The sequence below is a fragment of the Aegilops tauschii genome, chromosome 7, assembly GCF_002575655.3.
Source record: "Aegilops tauschii subsp. strangulata cultivar AL8/78 chromosome 7, Aet v6.0, whole genome shotgun sequence".
NCBI lineage: Eukaryota > Viridiplantae > Streptophyta > Magnoliopsida > Poales > Poaceae > Aegilops > Aegilops tauschii.
Window position 1 is genome coordinate 94,927,475 of NC_053041.3, and position 19,953 is coordinate 94,947,427.

Genomic DNA, 19,953 nt, shown 5'->3' on the forward strand with positions numbered 1-19,953 from the left:
GGCATTGCTTGTTTACCAGAAACAGTAAATCAACAGCAGCTAAAGAGTTTGTTTAAGGGCATGGGGCCGTGGGGACACCAGGACACTCAGCAGCGTAAAGGAGCAACTTACTTATCATACTGGGGAAAACAGCAGGAGTGCCATTTGTAACACAGTTTAATTGCATCTTATCACTGGAGGCATTAGATTAACAATAACACTAGTTAGACATGTCCCTAAGGTAACAGTGTGATCGCTTCATTTTACATGCGCCCTTACATTAACAACAGCAAAAGGTTGGTATAAGGGCATGCGACAGTGGACGCATCAGCATAATGTACCTACAAGGAGGCATAAAGTGGTGATGCCGAGTTTGTTCATGCTATGTGAGGGCAGCAAACCTAATCCTGGAGACCTTGTACTATGTGAGGGCAGCAAATCTAATCCTGGAGACCTTTTACTATGTGAGGGCAGCAAATCTAATCCTGGAGACTTTTACTATGTGAGGGCAGCAAATCTAATCCTGGAGACCTTTTACTATGTGAGGGCAGCAAATCTAATCCTGAGACCTTTTACTATGTGAGGGCAGCAAATCTAATCCTGAGACCTTTTACTATGTGAGGGCAGCAAATCTAATCCTGGAGACCTTTTACTATGTGATGGCAGCAAATCTAATCCTGGACATACTCTGTTGACTTGTCCACCAGCCGCCACTTTCTATTCTTTTTCCAACCAATAATAGATCTGTTCCTTATCCAGTTTGTACTGTGTTTTCCCATTATTTCCCTTTTCAACCAAGAGACCGGTTGGGTATCCGGTCTCTACTACTTTCACCATATTATTTCCTCTTTGAATCAAGTCCTAGATTCATGCTACAACTTTCCCCCTTTCTTCGTTGCTTGAACAAAGCCCTAGATTCGAATGCATGAAGTAGCTTTACCTCTAATAATACTAAAAATTTAGGTGGCTTTGGAAGAGCTGATGGGAGTAGAAAAAGATGCACATGCAGACACGTGGGGAGCTGGGGCAGTAGAGCAAGGCCGCTTTCGAAGAACTTATACCTGAGGGCCGTCGAGATGTCGGCGGCGGCAGGTCGGATCTGCGGACAATACGGCAGGGAGGAAGAAGGGTCGGAGGACCTCCCGAGCCGGTGCTGTGTCAGAGAGAACGGCACGGGCAGAGGATCGGGCCCCTCTGGCAGCTATGGGTTTCCTCCCTCGGCAGCGATGACCGCATGAACGATGCACCTTTTAGTCCTCTACACACACCGGCCGAAGGGATCCGGCCGGATCTGTGACCAGCGGTGAGCAGAGAGAAAATGTCGCTACCGCTGTCTTGTTTATATCTGGAGAGGATGAGAGAATGAAGAGAGCAACCCTAGTAAAGCAAGCGCTCAGGCCCCTGCGTCCATATATAGTGGAGTGATTATCTTTTTTCTCTCCACAACAAGCATTTCGATTTGTGTACGTGGAATTAAAGAAGAGAAACTCTCTATCTAAGGTGACTACTGTACGACTCCTACTTACTACTAGTAGTACTACAGTATTGTTCACTTGTGCTCCCCGCCCCTCCATTCATTGAACAACCCCACGGGTGAATAAACATACAGTACGTACTGTATTTATATAGAACGAACAAGCTCGAACTATTTTCGCGTAGTTAAAAGTTGAGGGCGGGGCTTTTCCCGGGCAGTACGCGCGGCAGTTTTCGGGTAGGCGGTTTGACAGAGAGGCGAGGAGGGTGAGCGAGTGGGGCTGTGCGATTTGACGGCGCGTTACTGCTGGAAAGACTTGTGATATGACCACTCACTATAGTCATGAATTACTGGCGCTCCGACCGGGGTGATGCCCCCCTTCCGTTCCGCGCTCTAATCTGGTGCATGACACGTCGACCCGGATGCTGGCTCTCCCACATGTCGGAGTAGTAAGAAGGAGCAAAGAATGATGCGGTATATACTAGTACTACTCAGGTCGGAGGAGTGCGAACCACGGCAGCCCAGTGAACCAGCAGTGCGAACCACGGTAGCCCAGTGAACCAGCAGTAGAAAACAATGTGGTGATATGGCCATAAAAAACAATGTGCTACGGTCCACACTGTAGCATGTACAGTAACACTCCTCTTTGTTTGGATCCCTGAGTTAGAGCTATTTTGGGTTGAAATAGCCTCAAATTATCGAAACAAGAGGGGTTAGTTTGAGCTAGTTTGCTCTAACCCAGCTAAAAAAACTAGCCCGGTGGAGAGGTTCTAATTGGGTTAGTTATCCTCGGGCCCACTAAAAGAGAACTAAAAAAATCTCCCCTGCCCGCACCAGATCGCTCCCCCCTCTCGCACGACTCCTCTCTGTTCCCCATAAGGCCGCTTGCCCTCTCTCTCCTCCAGCCGCCCTCTCCTTCCGGCCTTCGCCGCCCTACTCCGGTCGCCCTCTCCCTCCGGCCTTCGAAGGTCGCCCCGCTCCCCCTTCACCAGTCGTTTTTCTCCCTTAGTCGTGCGCGGCGGCGGCGCATCTACCAGGGAGGTCGCGAGAGGGGTGAGTTTGTTCGTTCCTTCTCCGTCTCACGGCCATATCATTGATCTTGCTTGCTCTAGCGCTAATTCTGATTTGGAAAAGTAGATCCTGATCAAACTTGGTATAGATTTGTGGGGCACGCATGGAATTGTTTGATGCTGCTTGAGGAGGTAATAAATCTTTCTAGAGGCCCAAAGATTCAGGTCACCTTTCTAGGTATTTCAGTTTCAGGCTTGCATTATTTCTAGAGGCCCAAAGATTCAGTTCACCTTTCTAGGTATTTCAATTTCAGGCTTGCATTATTTCTAGAGGCCCAAAGATTCAGTTCACCTTTCTAGGTATTTCAGTTTCAGGCTTGCATTATTCTAGAGGCCCAAAGATTCAGTTCACCTTTCTAGGTATTTCACTTTCAGGCTTGCATTATTTCTAGAGGCCCAAAGATTCAGTTCACCTTTCTAGGTATTTCAGTTTCAGGCTTGCATTATTTCTAGAGGCCCAAAAATTCAGTTCACCTTTCTAGGTATTTTAGTTACAGGCTTGCATTATTTCTAGAGGCCCAAAGATTAAGTTCCCAGTCGGCGGCAAGCGGCCCTGCTACCCATGCCGGTGTCGACCTATACTCGCAAGGGCCGGCGTCGGAGGGGTTCCCGGGGCTTGGGCTCTACAGAGCCTTACTCCAGAGCGACGATGGTGAGCTCCTCCCTCGGTGTGTGAGGGGCTCCAAGCTCCCTCCCTATCGTGAATGACTTCCATGATGAGTTGGCTCATTCTTTGTTTCATGAAGTGTTTTTTTATTTTGTGAAGCTTGATTGACGACTTGTATGTTTAAGTGGGATATCTCATTTGTATGGACAAAGTAAAAATTATCATGTTTTGCATGCTTGATTTGTATAGATGGTTTGTTTATGTCAATTGTGAGCGGGAGGAGGCCACAGAAGAGCCGGCCACACCAAGAGGGTGCTTGGATCCAAGGGACTTATTTTAGTCTGACTAAAAATAGTCTCTTTAAGAGGCTAAAGTTCCAAGCACCCCTGACTAAAGAGGGGCTAAAACACTAAAAAAAATTAGTCAGGGGTACCCCTACTAAAATGTGGATTAGTCCTCTCTCTCCTCATTTAACTCCTCTCCTTTAACACAGGCGAGTTCTGGATTGGAGGGTTTTGAGGATAATAAATGCTCATTAACTTGATTTTAGTCTCTTTAGTATTTGGATCCAAGCATGGGTGAGGCTAGCAAGTTTTAGTCCCACTACTTTTAGTCATGGAACTAAAACGTATCCAAGCACCCTCCAAATCCGGCAGGAAATAGGGTCCAAAGTAGTCAAATGATTGAGATAGAGCATTTATTGTCAATCTAACCCTGCCATCCATACACCTCTTTGGTTTAGAGTTAGTTCAGGGTTAGAATCTAACTCTAACCTCTAACTGAGTTAGAGTTCTCCTCGTCTCGGTTCATTGCCATCATACTTTCCCCATTCCTGTGTTTTCAGTATCTTGCGAATCAAAGAGGCCCTTTTTTGCGGGAAAAATCAAAGAGGCCCTTAGACTGGTTTCGGTCCGGTCATTTTTTATAAACGTGTTATGTCCAAAATTTAATGAACGTGCTCCGGTTTCCATGAAAATAATCCGGTTTCATGTAGTAATTCATTCATTTATTTATTCTTCTGCGGGGGGTTTGCATGTAATTCGTGAGGTCTGAAATGTAAAGTACCCCGCCATATGCTCCGAGTTGTGCATGCACTATGACCCAGATGCTCTATGTCCCACATGTCGGCGAATGGGAGCACGTGGAAATAGCCTAGGAGTACATATAGGAGGATAAATGCGTGAAATAATATGTACTGTGAAGCGTAGCCGCGGTTCGAAAAGGAGACCTAAAGTGATGACAGCTATAGGTCGCACGCACCCAACTAGTGGTACTAGACATACGACTAATTTTTTCCTCAAAAAAAAGAGGCACGAGTGCTCAGTACTCCTATTCTATAAACACGAGTCCCATCTGACAACAGCGTCCGTGCTACAGCTAGCTCTCCTCCCTCGTTTCTCTCTTCTAATTCTAAACTCGGCCGACGCCCGGTGGGCGGGGTGGGTTTGCTCAACTGCGGCCCCACCTCACAGTGAAAACGTTACGACTGGAATAAAAATGCCATATACTCCCTCCGTTCATAAATATAAGCCTTTTTAGATACTATTTCAAATGGAATACAACATACAGATATATGTAGACATAGTTTAGAGTGTAGATTCACTCATTTTGCTCCGTATGTAGTAGTCACTTGCTGGAATCTTTAGAAAGACTTATATTTGGGAACGGAGGGAGTACTATACTAATAAAACATTAAGGCCACGAGGCGATGCAGTGCTGGTTACAGGAGGCAAGAAGAGATGCATCCATCGACGACGTCCACCTCCTCGACTCAGGGCGCCGGCCCACCGAACGGCGCCTAAGTAGCAGCGGCTTTCGTGGCCAGGTCAACGTGCTTCTGAACAATGGCGTCCAAAGATTCCAGCCGCTGGAAGAAGGCCAACGTCTTTCTGTCCTCGCTTCCCTTGTAGTGGCCTATGTAGACGATTTCCTCGTAGACGTGGATGTGCAGGTCGACGGTTTCTTGCATGGTGAGGCGCTGCGCGGCGAGCGCGGCCTCGAGGTGCACATTCTTCGTCGCGACCTCCGGCACCTGCAGGGCCACCAGGGCTTGAAAGAGTTCGTCACCATGGAGGCTGATGAGGGTGGCAGGCAATGAGGAGCCTGGGCGCGCGGGCTGGAGCAGTACGACAAGGTCGTTCGCGCGCTTCTTGACGGCGATGAACTTGCGGATGGAGTTGACCATCATGTCGTCCATGCGAGAGGCGAAGCCGGCGTCGGCGAGGGCTACGATGCATGCGGTCGCCAGCACCGTCTGGAAATGCTGCGTGGTACGGGGCCGCAGGCCGGCGCCTTGGATGATTTGGCACAGCCGACTGCCGCTCGCGTCCATCGCCTCCATAGGTGCTTGTGGCTTCTGGTCACTTGGTCTTGGATTGGAGTGAGCAGTGTTGCGCAGAGACTTGGGAGTAGATGGATTGGAGTGGTGGGGCGCCTTTATTATATGAGAGTCCAAACTGTGTTGCATTCACATTGTGCTGGCTCTATTCTGCTTCTCCAATTAATTCCCTCTGCATGTAATTGAGGATGCATCATGACCGTTCAATGTCTCGAGAACCGCTACCCTCTCCCTCCTTGGCATTCAAGCACCTATGGACCCGTCGACGACAAGGTGCCTATGGTGACTTCATAAATTTCAAGATGATAGTGTCGTGCGTGTGTGCGTTCATAGGGGTGAGTGTATGCGCGTGTATATGAGCGCTTGCGTCTGTACTGTGTAAAAAAACGTAAATGCGTGTCAAAAAGAGACTAGTCAGTATACTCAATATTGTGCACCTCGGAGAGGAAAACGATAGAACTAGTACGTATTTATTTACAGTGCAGATTCACTCATTTTGCTCCATATGTACTCCGTCTCGGTGTAGTCTAGTCACTTGTTGAAATCTCTAGAAGGGCAAATACTCCTTTCTGGTTTACAGGGCTATACTAGCAAGTAGTTGTACGTACTAGTACAATAGTGGGCTCACATAGCAATTTTGTCTCATGCAAGAGCCTGGCTATATGCGTGCTCCAATGTTCGCAACTGCAACGTTCGGTTTGCTCTTGGCTCTTCGCCTCTTCGAGAAGACGAACAATGATGTTACTACTACTGCTTCTACAGTGTCGAATCCACTGCTGCATGTCCGTCCACCGCGAGCGGGACGGATAGCTTGTTGTAGAAGTGCTACTAAGCAAAAGCCTGTCCTCGTTTGCGAGCAACCGCGCGCATGGGTGAGGGAGAAGGCGTGTAGTAAAATCAAGCTTCTCCTCGTTGTACGAGTTGACGCGACACATCATAGCACTGGCCCCACATGCTTGCCTCTAAACTTGGCTGAAAGACCCGCAGTGTACAATATATTTGCTGCAACCTCTAACATTTACCCACCACAAATTAAAATATATGTGGCCGTATGCATCGTTCTGATGCAGAGGCCGGGGAGTCCCCCCTTTACAAAAAAAACAAAAATATATATATATTCCTGTCTTGACCAGATGAGCGTGCAAACTACAATCACCAGGGTGTCAGGTAGGGCCAGAAGACTATTTTAATTTTTTTTAAAACTTCGAGACGGCCACATAGCATGGAGCCGACCCCAACGATTTTAAGCTTACAGGCACGGTACACGCTATCCTAGACTACTCTACACATGAAACTGCCACACGAGCGTCCGGGCTGCGCTTGGCTCTTCGCCTCTTCGGGAAGTCGAACAATGATGGACTACTACTGCACTGGAGGAGTACTACAGTACGCTTCTGGCCATCTGACACCAATTGAACTGCTGCATGTCCACCGCGTGCGGGAGGGAGAGCGTGTAGCGAAAGCTTCTCCTAGTCTTGCCAGCCACCACGCTCATGGGCGAGGCAGGGACGCTCCTGCCTTTGCGTCTATGATAGGTGGGCCCGACAGGTGTGTGGCCAACCTGTCATACAGCCAAAGGCAGGTGCAGTTAAGTCCGCGAGGGAGAGGATAATCAAACTTCTCGTTGATGTACGAGTTGACGCGACACATCAAAGCACTGCACTCGATATATTTCAATAATTTGTGTTTACCGATGCATTAATTACAACGCATGCATGCATGCCGTGACTCTCCTTTTGATACTTGCATGTGTTGATTTAATGCACCTTGAAGTAGTATAAAATATGTGACGGTAAAGCTTTGTAATACCTCGGCCCAAGTCGAGAGATGGTTGTGCACGAGGAGGGCGAGATCATGCAGACCGAACAGGACCCGACGATGGAGCTCTCTTAGGTCTCGATGGACCTCACCGTGATCCACTGCCCCTTGTGCCTCCGCCCCTTGACGCCTCCAGTGTATGAGGTTCGAATACACCTCGTCTGTTCGGCTGATTGAGCAAGGTGCAGGTTTCTTGATTGATGTGTTGTTCGATTGATTTCTGTAGTGCAAGGGAGGGCACCTGGCCTGCGCGGACTGCCGCGTCAAGCGCCCCGAGAACCAGCGGCAGTGCCAGAAGTGTGAGCGCGGCGATGGCTTCGACGTGCGGAACACGGCGGTGGACTCCGTCCTTTCGTCGGTGAGGGTGGAGTGCCCGCACGAAGGCTGTGGGCTCTACGTCACTTACCACAAGCTCGCCGATCACCAGAGCGTGTGTTCGCTCGCGCCCTGCAAATGCCCCGTGCTTGTCTGCGGCTACGAAGGCCCGCCGCCGGCGCTCTACCACCACATCAGCACCGCGCATCCCATGCCCGTGCACAGGATCCAGTACGGCAAGGTGCTCCAGCTGCAAGTGCCACTATCGGAGCCACGGCTCTAGCTATTCGCGGAGGAGGACCGCCGCGCGTTTTTCTTGGTCGGCGGCGTGCTCGACATCGGCGCGCCTATCGCCGTGTCGGTCGTCTGCATCAGAGTGGGGGCGTCCCCACTGCCGCACTACATGACCAAGCTGTGGGCGAACGGCCCGCCGGGGGAGCCCAAAGGCACGACCGACGCCGTCAAGGTGGAAATGGAGGTGACAAGCAGCAAGGATCCCGGCGACGTCGACGTGCAGGAGCTGACCTTCTTGACAGTTCCGCCCAAGCTGCTGGCCGGGGCTAAGCTTGTGTCCCTCCACATTCAGATTGACAAGCTCACGTCCTAAATGTTTCTACAGTGCCTTCTGTTTATCTTAGTAATATGCTAATATAGGGATTACCTTGGTCTACTTTAGCTTAAGAAATGGTGGGTTTTGGTGGCGATGCAGCAATTACTTCGACATCAGATCAGTAATTTCCAACAGTCGAACGGATATTTTGTGTCTGTTGGATATAAAGTTCCTTTGGGTAAGAAGTACTACTTGTCATCAAATGGATAAAAGGAGATGTATGTAGACGTATTTTAGTTCTAGATACGTCCCTTTTTATCCATTTTGATGACAAGCACTCCCTCCGTTCCACAATACATGCCTTCCATTTGTTGGCCTCTTGGGATGTTGCGATTTCAATCTGGTAGCTTTTAGTCCTTCGTGTTAGGCTGGAGTTGTGCTGAACTTCTTGTGAATTGTGGTGGTTTTCAGTAATGAAAATTGGAAGGGGCAAGCCCTTCTTTGATCAAAAAAAATTTAATCGTCCTTATATATTCATCAGTCTTGCTATAAGTCGTAGTAGATGCTATATAGGTCCGTCGGATCTTACATCAAGATCCGTGCATTCAGATTTTCTTTTGTCTCTCTTAAATCTCAGTCGAGTGAGACATAGCCATGCCATTAAACAGAGGCTCGGGCGCCATTAATGGAGACCTTGGGAGAGAGGTGGACGGCAGATGGACGGCAGGTGGACGGCAGATGGAGGTCAATTCGTAGCTACAGATGCGTGTGTGACTCCCAGATGCAGAGGCCGGGGGTCATCATCCTCCTTTTCGAGAAAAAACAGACGCGTGTGTGAGAGCTCGCCACGCGGCTATTCCTGTCGAACGCCCCATTAACCGTAAGATATGTATACGACGGTGCCAGTTATTGCACGTACACAGCAGTACTCCCTCCTTTCCGGTTTATATGGCTTAATTCAAAAATCTCACCAACCAAGATGGTGAGTGGTGGAATATTTTTTGTAGTTTGCAAAAGCACCTAATTAATGCTCTTGTTTTTCTCAAAAAATTATGTTTATCAATGCATTAATTGCAATGCATGCATGCATAAAGTACATGCATTGGTCAATTTTCTCTTAATACTTGCATGCAATGATTTAATGCACCTTGGAATCTGAACATGTGTTGGGGAACAACCAAATTGAGCTTTATAAAATGGAAAAACTAAAATTTTGAGATAAGCCCTATAAAACCGGAGGGAGTAGAAAAAGAAGTACTCCATCCGGGAATAGTGCTGCACTTCGAAACTAGAACCGTCAATAAATTTTGAGCTTGCGTCTCGTCACATTCCAAATTACTCCACGCTATATTGAATTGCAAACCTGTTCACACCGATCACAACCTAAACGGTTTCCCACTTAGGAGCGTATTAGTACCACGCTATATTGAATTGCAAACCTGTTCACACCGATCACAACCTAAACGATTTCCCACTTAGGAGCGTATTAGTACTCGGTTATAAATACTAGTATGCCAAGATGACTGCACATTCCTCCTCAACTCCTCATCCACAAAAACAAACAAGTCATTCAGCATCCTTCCCTTGCGTCTGCCATGGCCAGCGTGAGTTCTGGCCCGAGAGATTGCCACCAGGGAGAGGCGAGCATGGAAGCGGAAGCACGAGAGATGTCCCGCCTCGCTGCGACCGCATCCGACATGTCCCGCCGCGCGGAAGTAGCAGCACAGAGGTCCCGCCGCGCCGCTGAAGCAGCACGGAGGTCCCGCCGCACCATCGATGCAGCAGACTCGTCCGGCCGCGCCGCGGCGGCGTGGGAAAATTTCTCGCGGGCAGGCGACGACTGTTACAGGCGCATGCATGCGATCGTCCATAGCCAGATGGATCAGATCTCCGGCTGGGCGAGGTTGCAGGACGACATGAAAGCCTCATTTGAACAGGCTACCGGCGTCATCCGGCAACTAAGGGAGGGCAATGAGAGGCTCCGGGCCGAGCGCGACCTGCTGAAGGAGAAGATCGTCCGAAGTGCAGACCAGCAGGAGGAGAACAGTGCCTTGTTGAAGAGGACCGGCGTCATCGTCAAGAAACTTATGGACGAGAATGACATGCTCCGCAATGAGCGCCAAAGGCTGGTGGAGGAATCTGTGGATGTTCTCAAGCAGCGTCTTGAGGACACGAAAGAGCTCATCGCCGCTCGCCGCGGAGACTAGTTCCCCCGGCCTGCAGCAACGCATCAAGAAAGTAGAGATCAGCGAGCCAGATCCTTGTATTCCTTCTTCTTTTGCCCTTGTGTATTTCGGGTGTAGCTGCATGTGGCTTTTTTAATTATCTTTCTAATTATGTAAGACAATTAATCGTCCTTATCTTTCTGTGGAAGATCAATGTTGCGAGGCTGGAATGAAGAAAACTCTTGTTGTGGCGACCCTGGCGTTGCTGTTCTTCCAGTTGCTGCTGGGCTTCCTTCAGTTTCCTGGTTTCTTTTGATGTAATAATCGGTTCAGGATGTGGATTGTGTCATCGGTTGTGAAATGTTGGGTTCTAGCGCGGATGTTTGGCCTTTGTTGGCCTCTTGGGATGTTGCGATTTCAATCTGGTAGCTTTTAGTCCTTCGTGTTAGGCTGGAGTTGTGCTGAACTTCTTGTGAATTGTGGTGGTTTTCAGTAATGAAAATCGGAAGGGGCAAGCCCTTCTTTGATCAAAAAAAATTAATCGTCCTTATATATTCATCAGTCTTGCTATAAGTCGCAGTAGATGCTATATAGGTCCGTCGGATCTTACATCAAGATCCGTGCTTTCAGATTTTCTTTTTTCTCTCTTAAATCTCAGTCGAGTGAGACATAGCCACGCCATTAAACAGAGGCTCAGGCGCCATTAATGGAGACCTTGGGAGAGAGGTGGACGGCAGATGGAGGTCAAAGGGCTCTCCTCTCGATAAGCACGCGCAGGGGTCTGATCGCACGCCTCTCGTACTCAAATAGCTACCCGGCACGGCGCCTCCTAGCTAATAAAAAATGGGGACGCGTGGCGGCACGTAAATGGTACTAGTAAGTAGAACACCCACGGTTTCAATAATACTTGTGTTTCCGATTGTAACGTGACAGCACTTGTTCCAAAATGACTTTGTTGATTGTTAATGTGTGCGCCTTCGCAAATCGGACTGCAAATTTACCACAGCATGTTGGTGCCATGTCATGGCACCAAGCCAAGTTTCATTATTTTCATGCGTGTTTTGGATTTACAGGAGTTAAAAAACTAAGTTTCTCAATGTTTCCAACCCAGCCACGACGCCCAAAATTTTGAATTTCATTCCCATTTCTTGCATGGAACCTAGAAATTTACCCGAGGACACACATGTGATTTTTCAACCAACTTTGGTGCACTGGAACATGTGCTTGTATTTCAAATTTGAATTATGCACACAAAGGTGACACGTTCCCTCCCAGAACCACGAGCCTTCTTAAGAGAAGCTCCGATTTGCAAGAAGCTTATACCAAAATTTGTTCCTATTCGGCCAATTTTTTTACCACGGCATGGTACTACCATGACATGACACCATGCCAAGTTTCATGATTTTAAAACCAAGTTTCTCAATGTTCTCGACCGAGCCACGATGCCCAGATGTTTGAATTTTATTCTCATTTTTTGCATGGGACCTACTCCCTCCTTCCATCTATATAGGGCCTAATGTGTTTTTCAAGACAGCCTTTGACTATTGACAAGATTAATAGCACATGAGATGTATACTATGAAAATTATATTATTGGAAGCTCCTTTGACATACAAATTTGAAGGTATGCTTTGTGTAAGTTGCATGTCATATATTATTGCTCTAACGTTTGGTCAAAGTTAGCCTCGAAAAACGCATTAGGACCTATATAGATGGAAGGAGGGAGTAGAAATTCACCCGAGGACACAAATGTGATTTTTCAACCAACTTTGGTGCACGGGAGCATGTGCTTGTAGTTCAAATTTGTATTATGCACATTAAATGACAAAAAACTCAATTAATGTGTAAATAAGGCCAAACGAAGCCGGAATAATTCCAAAATTTAACAGGGCACTCATGTAGTTCTATGTTGCCTTTGTAAATAAACTCAAGGGGGACAACGTATATCGTTTCGCACTCAAAGGTGGCACGGTCCCTCTCAGAACCACGAGCCTTCTTGAGAGAAGCTTCGGTTTGCAAGAAGCTTATACCAAAATCTGTTCCTATTCGGCCAATTTTTTTACCACAACATGGTAGTACCATGACATGACATCCATGCCAAGTTTCATGATTTTCAGACGTGTTTTGGATTTACAAGAATTTTAAAACCAAGTTTCTCAATGTTCTCGGCCGAGCCACGATGCCCAGATGTTTTAATTTTATTCTCATTTCTTGCATGGGACCTAGAAATTCACCCGAGGACACAAATGTGATTTTTCAACCAACTTTGGTGCACGAGAGCATGTGCTTGTAGTTCAACTTTGACTTATGCACATTAAATGACCAGAAACTCAATTAATGTATAAAAACGACAAACGAACCCGAAATAATTCCAAAATTTAACAGGGCACTAATGTAGTTCTATGTTGCCTTTGTTAAGAAACTCAAGGGGGGGCAACGTATATCGTTTCACACTCAAAGGTGGCACGTTCCCTCTTAGAACCACGAGCTTCCAAATCGGCCCAATTTTTTACCACAACATGTTAGTGCCATGACATGACACCATGCCAAGTTTCATGATTTCCAGGCGAGTTTTGGATTTACATGAATTTAAAATCAAAGTTTCTCGATGTTCTCGGCCGAGTCATGACGCCCAGATGTTTGAATTTCATTCTCATTTCTTCCATGGGACCTAGAAATTCAACCAAGGACACACATGTAATTTTTCAACCCACTTTGGTGCACCGGAGCATGTGCATACAATTCATATTTAGATTATGCACATTAAAAGTCCAGAAACTCAATTAATGTATAAAAAGGCCAAATGAACCCGAAATAATTCCAAAATTTAACAGGGCACTCATATAGTTCTATGTTGCCTCTGTAAATAAAATCAGGGGGGAGGCCGCGTATATCGTTTCGCACACAAAGGTGACACGTTCCCTCTCGGAACCACGAGGCTTGTTGAGAGAATCTCCGGTTTTGCAAGAGGCTTATACCAAAACTTGTCCCAATTCAGCCAAAAATTATACGTATGAAAACAGGGTTTAGATTATCCCAAACATCGCGCTACCTAGACCAATAATGTACTATGATTTGAATTCAACATAAAATGGATACAAATATTTTAATTGGAGAGCGTATGGTACATGTAGTTCATAGTGAAATATGATTACTGCTATATGTATGTTTTTTGTTATCAAGATAATATTTAAATTATTGTATAACTTGACAACAATCGTATTCACATAAGGAAAATTGATTCAAATTTAGTCCATATGGTAGACGACAATATATATGTTCACATGGTGGAGTAAAATGTTCATATATGATGGAAGATCAAAATGTACGACTACATCAATTATAAACTGCAAGGTCACCTAACGATATATTCGAATTCAACATAACATGGATTCAAAAACTGAAATTCGAGATCATGGCATCTGTAATCATATAAAAAGGGACATTACTTTTTCTTTGGTGGGAATTGATTTGTTTTTTGTTGTTGTTGAGGGATGTGTGAATTGATTTGGTACTGTGCAGGGTAATCTGTTCTCCCGATTTTTTTTACATTTTTCTTGTAGTTTTTTCAATGGCATCTATAGAAATATAGTAAAAGGGGACATGACTCTCTTGTGTCTTGTATGAATTGTTTTTTTACACGTTAAGTTTGTTCTGCCGAACAAGGAATCTGCACCTTGTTATCCCGAAATTTTCAAGCTCGAGTATCTTTTGTCTCACCTGCTTTGAAACTCCCACTTCTTCAACCCGCGTTGCGCCTTGTTATCCCGAAATTTGGACGCGCGCGAGAACTCCCTCCTCATCCGAAATCGCTCCCGCAGCCCAGACACGCGAAATCCCCCTTTTACCCCTCAGCCGAAAATGAAGCTCCATGTCGCGGTGTCAAAACCGGTGGTGGTACGCTGGTAACTTACCCTACATTTCGGACAAGCATGTCCCTAAGCTTGGCTCCCCCTCCCCCTTCGCCCCCCCCCCCCATTCGTACACCGAGGCCGCCAAAATCCGTGAAACTCCACGCTCCTCCGTCGGCCTCCCGACCGCTGCCCAGCCGGAGACTCTTCCCCGACTACGTCGTCCACCACAACAGCTCGTCGTCCCTCATCCACCGCACCGGATGAGGATCCGTTGTCGATCTCGTCGTCCCGCCGGATCAGCCGCCCCGTCCTCCACCTCCAAGGAGCTGCCCCGACGTTCATCTCGTCTATCGCGCCACCTCAATCCCCACAGCGTCGTCTTGACCTGCCCCACCGGAACCGCAGCACCCTCACCAGTTCCTCCGATGAAGCCGAGGCCAACTCAGCGCCACCAAGGAGGTTCTGCACTCACCACTGCATTTTATCTTTTATTCGATCTCACGGGGCTGCCGGTGCTCGATACCGAGCAGACATGGTGTGTCTCCATCGACGGCGCCGTCGCCGGCCACATCATCCACGGCGTCTCTCCCCCATGCTGTTGCTTCCTCAGCGGCGACTTCCACAACGGCACTAGCTGCAGCTGCTCCGGCTCTGTTCTTGTTGTCGGTCGCGCTGCTGCACTACTCCTGCTTTCAATCGTGCTGCTGCTCTGCTCTTGCTCTCGCTTGCGCTGCTGCTGCTGCACGACCTCCGGCAGCTACAGGAGTTGCTGCTTTAGCACTCGCTCGCGGTGCTACTGCACGACTTGCTCTCTGCTAGTGCATTCCCTGCTCGAGCGTCTGCTGATTTAGATCACTGCTTCTCTGCTACTAGTGCTCGAACGCCCTAAACATCTATTGCAATGCTCTGTTACTAGTTCAATCAGTTTCGACAGTAAAATTCAGTTTTGACTGTGAAGTTCATTTTCTTCAGTTAAGTTCAGAGTGAACAGTACTTACAGCATCTGTCGAAGTGGCCGTGGCGCGGCCAATGCGTTTTACATCTAGCACTTTTTGGTGATGTATTTTACATCATCTATTGCAGATGATATTAGGGTCCCACTTCAGATTAACGTTGTCTGTCTTGTCATGCTTCAGCCTCGTCACCGTACACCTTAGCGAAGCTGCTCCAACGACGGAACCGTCCATCATAGCGAAGCAGCACCCTCGGCGCCGTTTCCAGAGGCCTTGGATCTTCTTCCCCGCCTCCGACAGTCACACCAGCATCATCACCATCCTCCACGTCCAACCCAATGATGCTGAGGTCCACAAGGCTATGCCAAAGAGGTTGTACACTTATCGCATCAGTTTGTTTCTCCATTCCTCTGTTCTTCCAATTCATGTGAGCTAAACACCCAGGTTGACTGAAATCCTATGTTTCCAAATGCTCTGTTTTGCACGTGCATTCCTATCCTATTCCTGTGTTTTCCTGTCCCTGCGTTTATAGAATCCTCCAATTCTAAGGAGCCCTTACAGATTTACTTCATTTTCAGATAGGCGTCAAAGAAAACTCTGTGTGTTATGTCCTGCTCCTGCCGTGCCGTCATCCACCCCACCTGAGGTGCACCATCGACAGAAGCATTCACTGCAGCAGAGATCCCCCCTGCAGACTTCCTTTCACCGCCTCAGATCATCTTCCCCGTTGCCGGCAGCCACGCCAACTGCATTACCATCATCGACTGAGTAGATGAACCTGAGGACTACACAGTTCCGGAAGAGAGGTCGCAGTCTTTCGTGTTTGCTTACGTTATACATCGATTATTATTACCTGCTACTTTATCGTTCAATCTTGAGTTTTGAATTTCCCATGGGTCTCATATCGAGCCAGCAACGAATAGTATCTGTCTACTATCTGGTTCATCTGGGGTCTTCTATGTGGTTCATGTTGGGTGGGCAACAAACAATAGATGATCCATTGTCTATCTTTTTAAACTGAAGCTATAATCTACCTGCTATCATTAGTTTTGGATCCATCCACTCATTTGCTACCATCAGTCCTGATTTTTGCATGCACCCCTTAGGCCTTACAAAATCTAACTATTTCTTTTTATTATGCATGTCAGATATTGTACACAATCGTACTGAACATGTAGAGAAAAAGAGAAGACCGTTGCGTGCGAATATAATGTCATGCAGATGCCGCTCCATGGTGGGGGAAGTGCCCCCCCCCCTCCTGCATTTCCAGATTGTATTCCAGAGGAAGATAACTGTTCAGATGGAGATTCAGAAGGAGCCGACCACGCCTGTTTACCACCTGAGGTGTTTTGCTCTAACCTGGCATGCTGATGTTGGTCATATCATGCATATGGCGCATTGCATTGCTTACATTATACATCTTATATGTCATCAGCTTAGTTTAGATTTGCTTTGTGTGAATGCCACCTATTTGGTTTCTATATCATACTCACACCATTCCTAAATATTTGTCTTTTTAGAGATTTCAACAAGTGACTACATACGGAACAAAATGAGTGAATCTACACTCTAAAATATGTCTATATACATCCGTATGTGGTAGTCCATTTGAAATCTCTAAAAAGACAAATATTTAGGAACGGAGGGAGTATATGGGAATTATGCAATGCCATCTTCTTTAGCCAGGCATCATATACGTGAATCATGCAATGCCATCCTGTTTAGCCAGTCTTAGTATATGTGAATTGTATTGTGCCATATTTTTTCCATAATGTATTCCATTTGTCAACAATGTTTATACATTCATCTACTCTTCCTGTGCATCAGCCATTTGAGTCGGTCATGGGAAAATCTGGAGTGAAAACAAGGTCTTCTGAGCAGTCAGTGCTACCTGTCGATGCAGATTTCTTGCTGGTTACAGATAGCTCCTTAGAGGAGGATTCAGAGAGAGATGACCAGTCGTATCCCCCCCCCCCGAGGTGCATGCTCTAACTTGGCTGGGTTATATTGCTCATATCATGCATATGGTGTCTTGCATTGCCATGCCATCTGCTTAGATTAGACATGCTTTGTGTGAATGCCTCCTGTTTGCTTTCTATATCAGATATGTGAATTATGCAATGCCAAGTTTTTCAGCCAGTTATCATATATGTGAATTATGCACCGCCATGGAGCCAGGCATCATATATGTGAATTATCTCATGCCATCTTTTTTTTCATTACGTATTCCATTTGTCGACAATCTGTGTATATTGAACTACTCTTCATGTGTATCAGCCTTTTGAGCCGGTTATGGAAAAATCTGGAGTGAAAACAAGGTCTTCAGAGCAGGCAATGGTACCTGTTGAAGCATATATCTCGATGGTTACAGGGAGCTCCTCAGAGGAGGATTCAGAGACAGATGACCGGTCCTATATCCCACCTGAGGTGTATGCTCTAAGTTGCAATGTTTATATTTCTCATATGATGCATATGGTGTCTTGCATTGCTTAGTTTAGACATCATATGCACAATATTGAATTCTATCTGCTTAGTTTAGAGATCATACATGCGAGTGCCAGCTGCTTAGTATATGAATCAATTGTGTCAATTATATCATGCCATCCTGTATACTTAGACAACATGTAAGTGAATTATTTCATCCCAACCTATTTTAGAAAGACATCATATAGTTTTGTCATGTCATCCTGTTTAGGGACTCATGATATGTTGAATTATGCCATTATATCCTGTTAAGTTATCCATCATATATCTGAAATTGTGTCATGCTATCCTGTTTAGTTAGGCATCATATATGTGAAATTGTGTCATGCTGTCCTGTTTGGTTAGACAACATATATGTGAATTACCACATCTGTCTATCATACAATGTCTGTACGTTCAATTTCTTTTCTTGTTTCCATTTGAATTGGAGGGGGTGATGGCAGTACTAAGGGAGCAAAAACCCGTTCTTCATAAAAGACAGTGCTACCCGTCGATGCTGATAGAACCATGGTTGTACTGGCCCACAAACTAGCCCCACCACACATAATCGAGACTCTTCCAGATTGCACACTTACACCGTTGGGAAGAGAACCAGCTACAACCCATCTAACCACAACCCCAGTGGATAGTAACCCACTTATAGTTGAAAAAGCACCATGTCCACCACAGAGTACCCCCACACGAGCAGTTTGTAAAGCTACTGTTGTGCACAAAGCACGAAGACCACCACAGCTAACCCAAACTCCATGTTTAAAGCAGAAGAGCCACTGTTCTCAGGTCAGATTCCGTAGCTATGGTCCATACTCCTTTGTTGTTGCATCACTGTATTTACTCATACCAACTACTTTCGAATTTGAAGGATCCAATTGAAACTCCAATGGCGCAACAGGTATGTTTTAAACCTATTTCTTTAACTGGATTGCTGTTCTAACTTCTTGCTCTATGTTGATTTCAGTTTAAGTTGTATAAACAGTTATGTTCTCATGTGATGCACATTACAAGTGCTGCCAATGTTGTGTAGTTTCTCACACTTATATTCTGTCTATGCTACTGTGTCTTAAAAATATATGAGTTAAACTGTGTCTCTATCTTGATTAGGGAACATAAACTAGAATGATATGGACAATACAGTGACCATAGTACATAGATATATGTTTGTTTCATGCTGTTATCCAGTCCACCTTACTATTGAACCGGTTTACCAAAATGAGTTTCGTATACTACAAGCTAAACCTGTGATGTGTCTGCTTGTTTCTATTGTAGTATGCAAACAGAATATTGGAGAAGAGCACCCCACTATGCAATGGTAGAGAAAGTAATGCAGATAAGGTTCAAGATAGTGAGACAACCCTGTTGGTCTCCAAGAAAGGTGATAAAAACGATCTTCTAGACAGTGAGAAAACCCCACAGTCCTGCGTTGATGTAGTGTTCGAGTTACTGGCCAGTACCGGTGGCACAAGCTCTTCGAACTCGCTGCCTGAATCACTTCGGCTTCTTCAGTCTCAGCTACAAGCTGAAAGGCATCAGTCAGCTGTGCCGCGGCAAGAAGCCGAAGGACTGAGGAAGTCCCTGCAGAATTCAGATGCGTACTTTCTTGTGCAACAGCAAGCGCTGGAGGATTTATGCGCCAAACAAGAGAAAGTTAATAAGCTTGCTAAGCATCTTGCCAGCATTATGGGTACCCAGGATATTGTTTCTTGAACTCTTCTGAAGTGGTTTCAGTTCTGGACTTGTTTTGCTGCGGCGTTTATATGCTGCTTTGTTCCCTATATTTGCACTGGTGGCGAACTTTGATGCCCAGTGGATGTAATATGTGTAATAGCCGTGATAGCCTAGCATAATTTGCTTGCTTATTTATTTCCTTGTTGTCTTGTTTATTTGTTTGCTTGTAGTCAGTGTAGTTCTTTTTCCGCTGTTTGCTAGTGGCTGCAATAACCTATTTTTTAAAACTAGGCCACAATAACCATGGGCTAATATTTACTGTAGTGACACTGGGCCTCCTACGGGCCGTAGAAACAGTGGGCCTTCTACGGGTCGTAGAAACAGTAGGCCTTCTATGGGCCGTAGAAACAATGGGCCTTCTACAGGCCGTATCATCAATGGGCCTTACACGGGCCGTATGATCGATTGGCCAAACATGGGCCAATAATAGGCCGCATTATGGCCGTAAACGGGCTAGAGTTGGAATCGTCCGTTCATGGGCCGACCATAACGGGCCATCGTTAATAGGCCATATTTGATGACGCTATGAAAACGGCCCAACATATTAACGGACCACAAATGGGTCGACTGTAACCACGGGCTGAATTTGGCCCACAAGCAGAAAATGTCAGTAACGGGCCGTAAG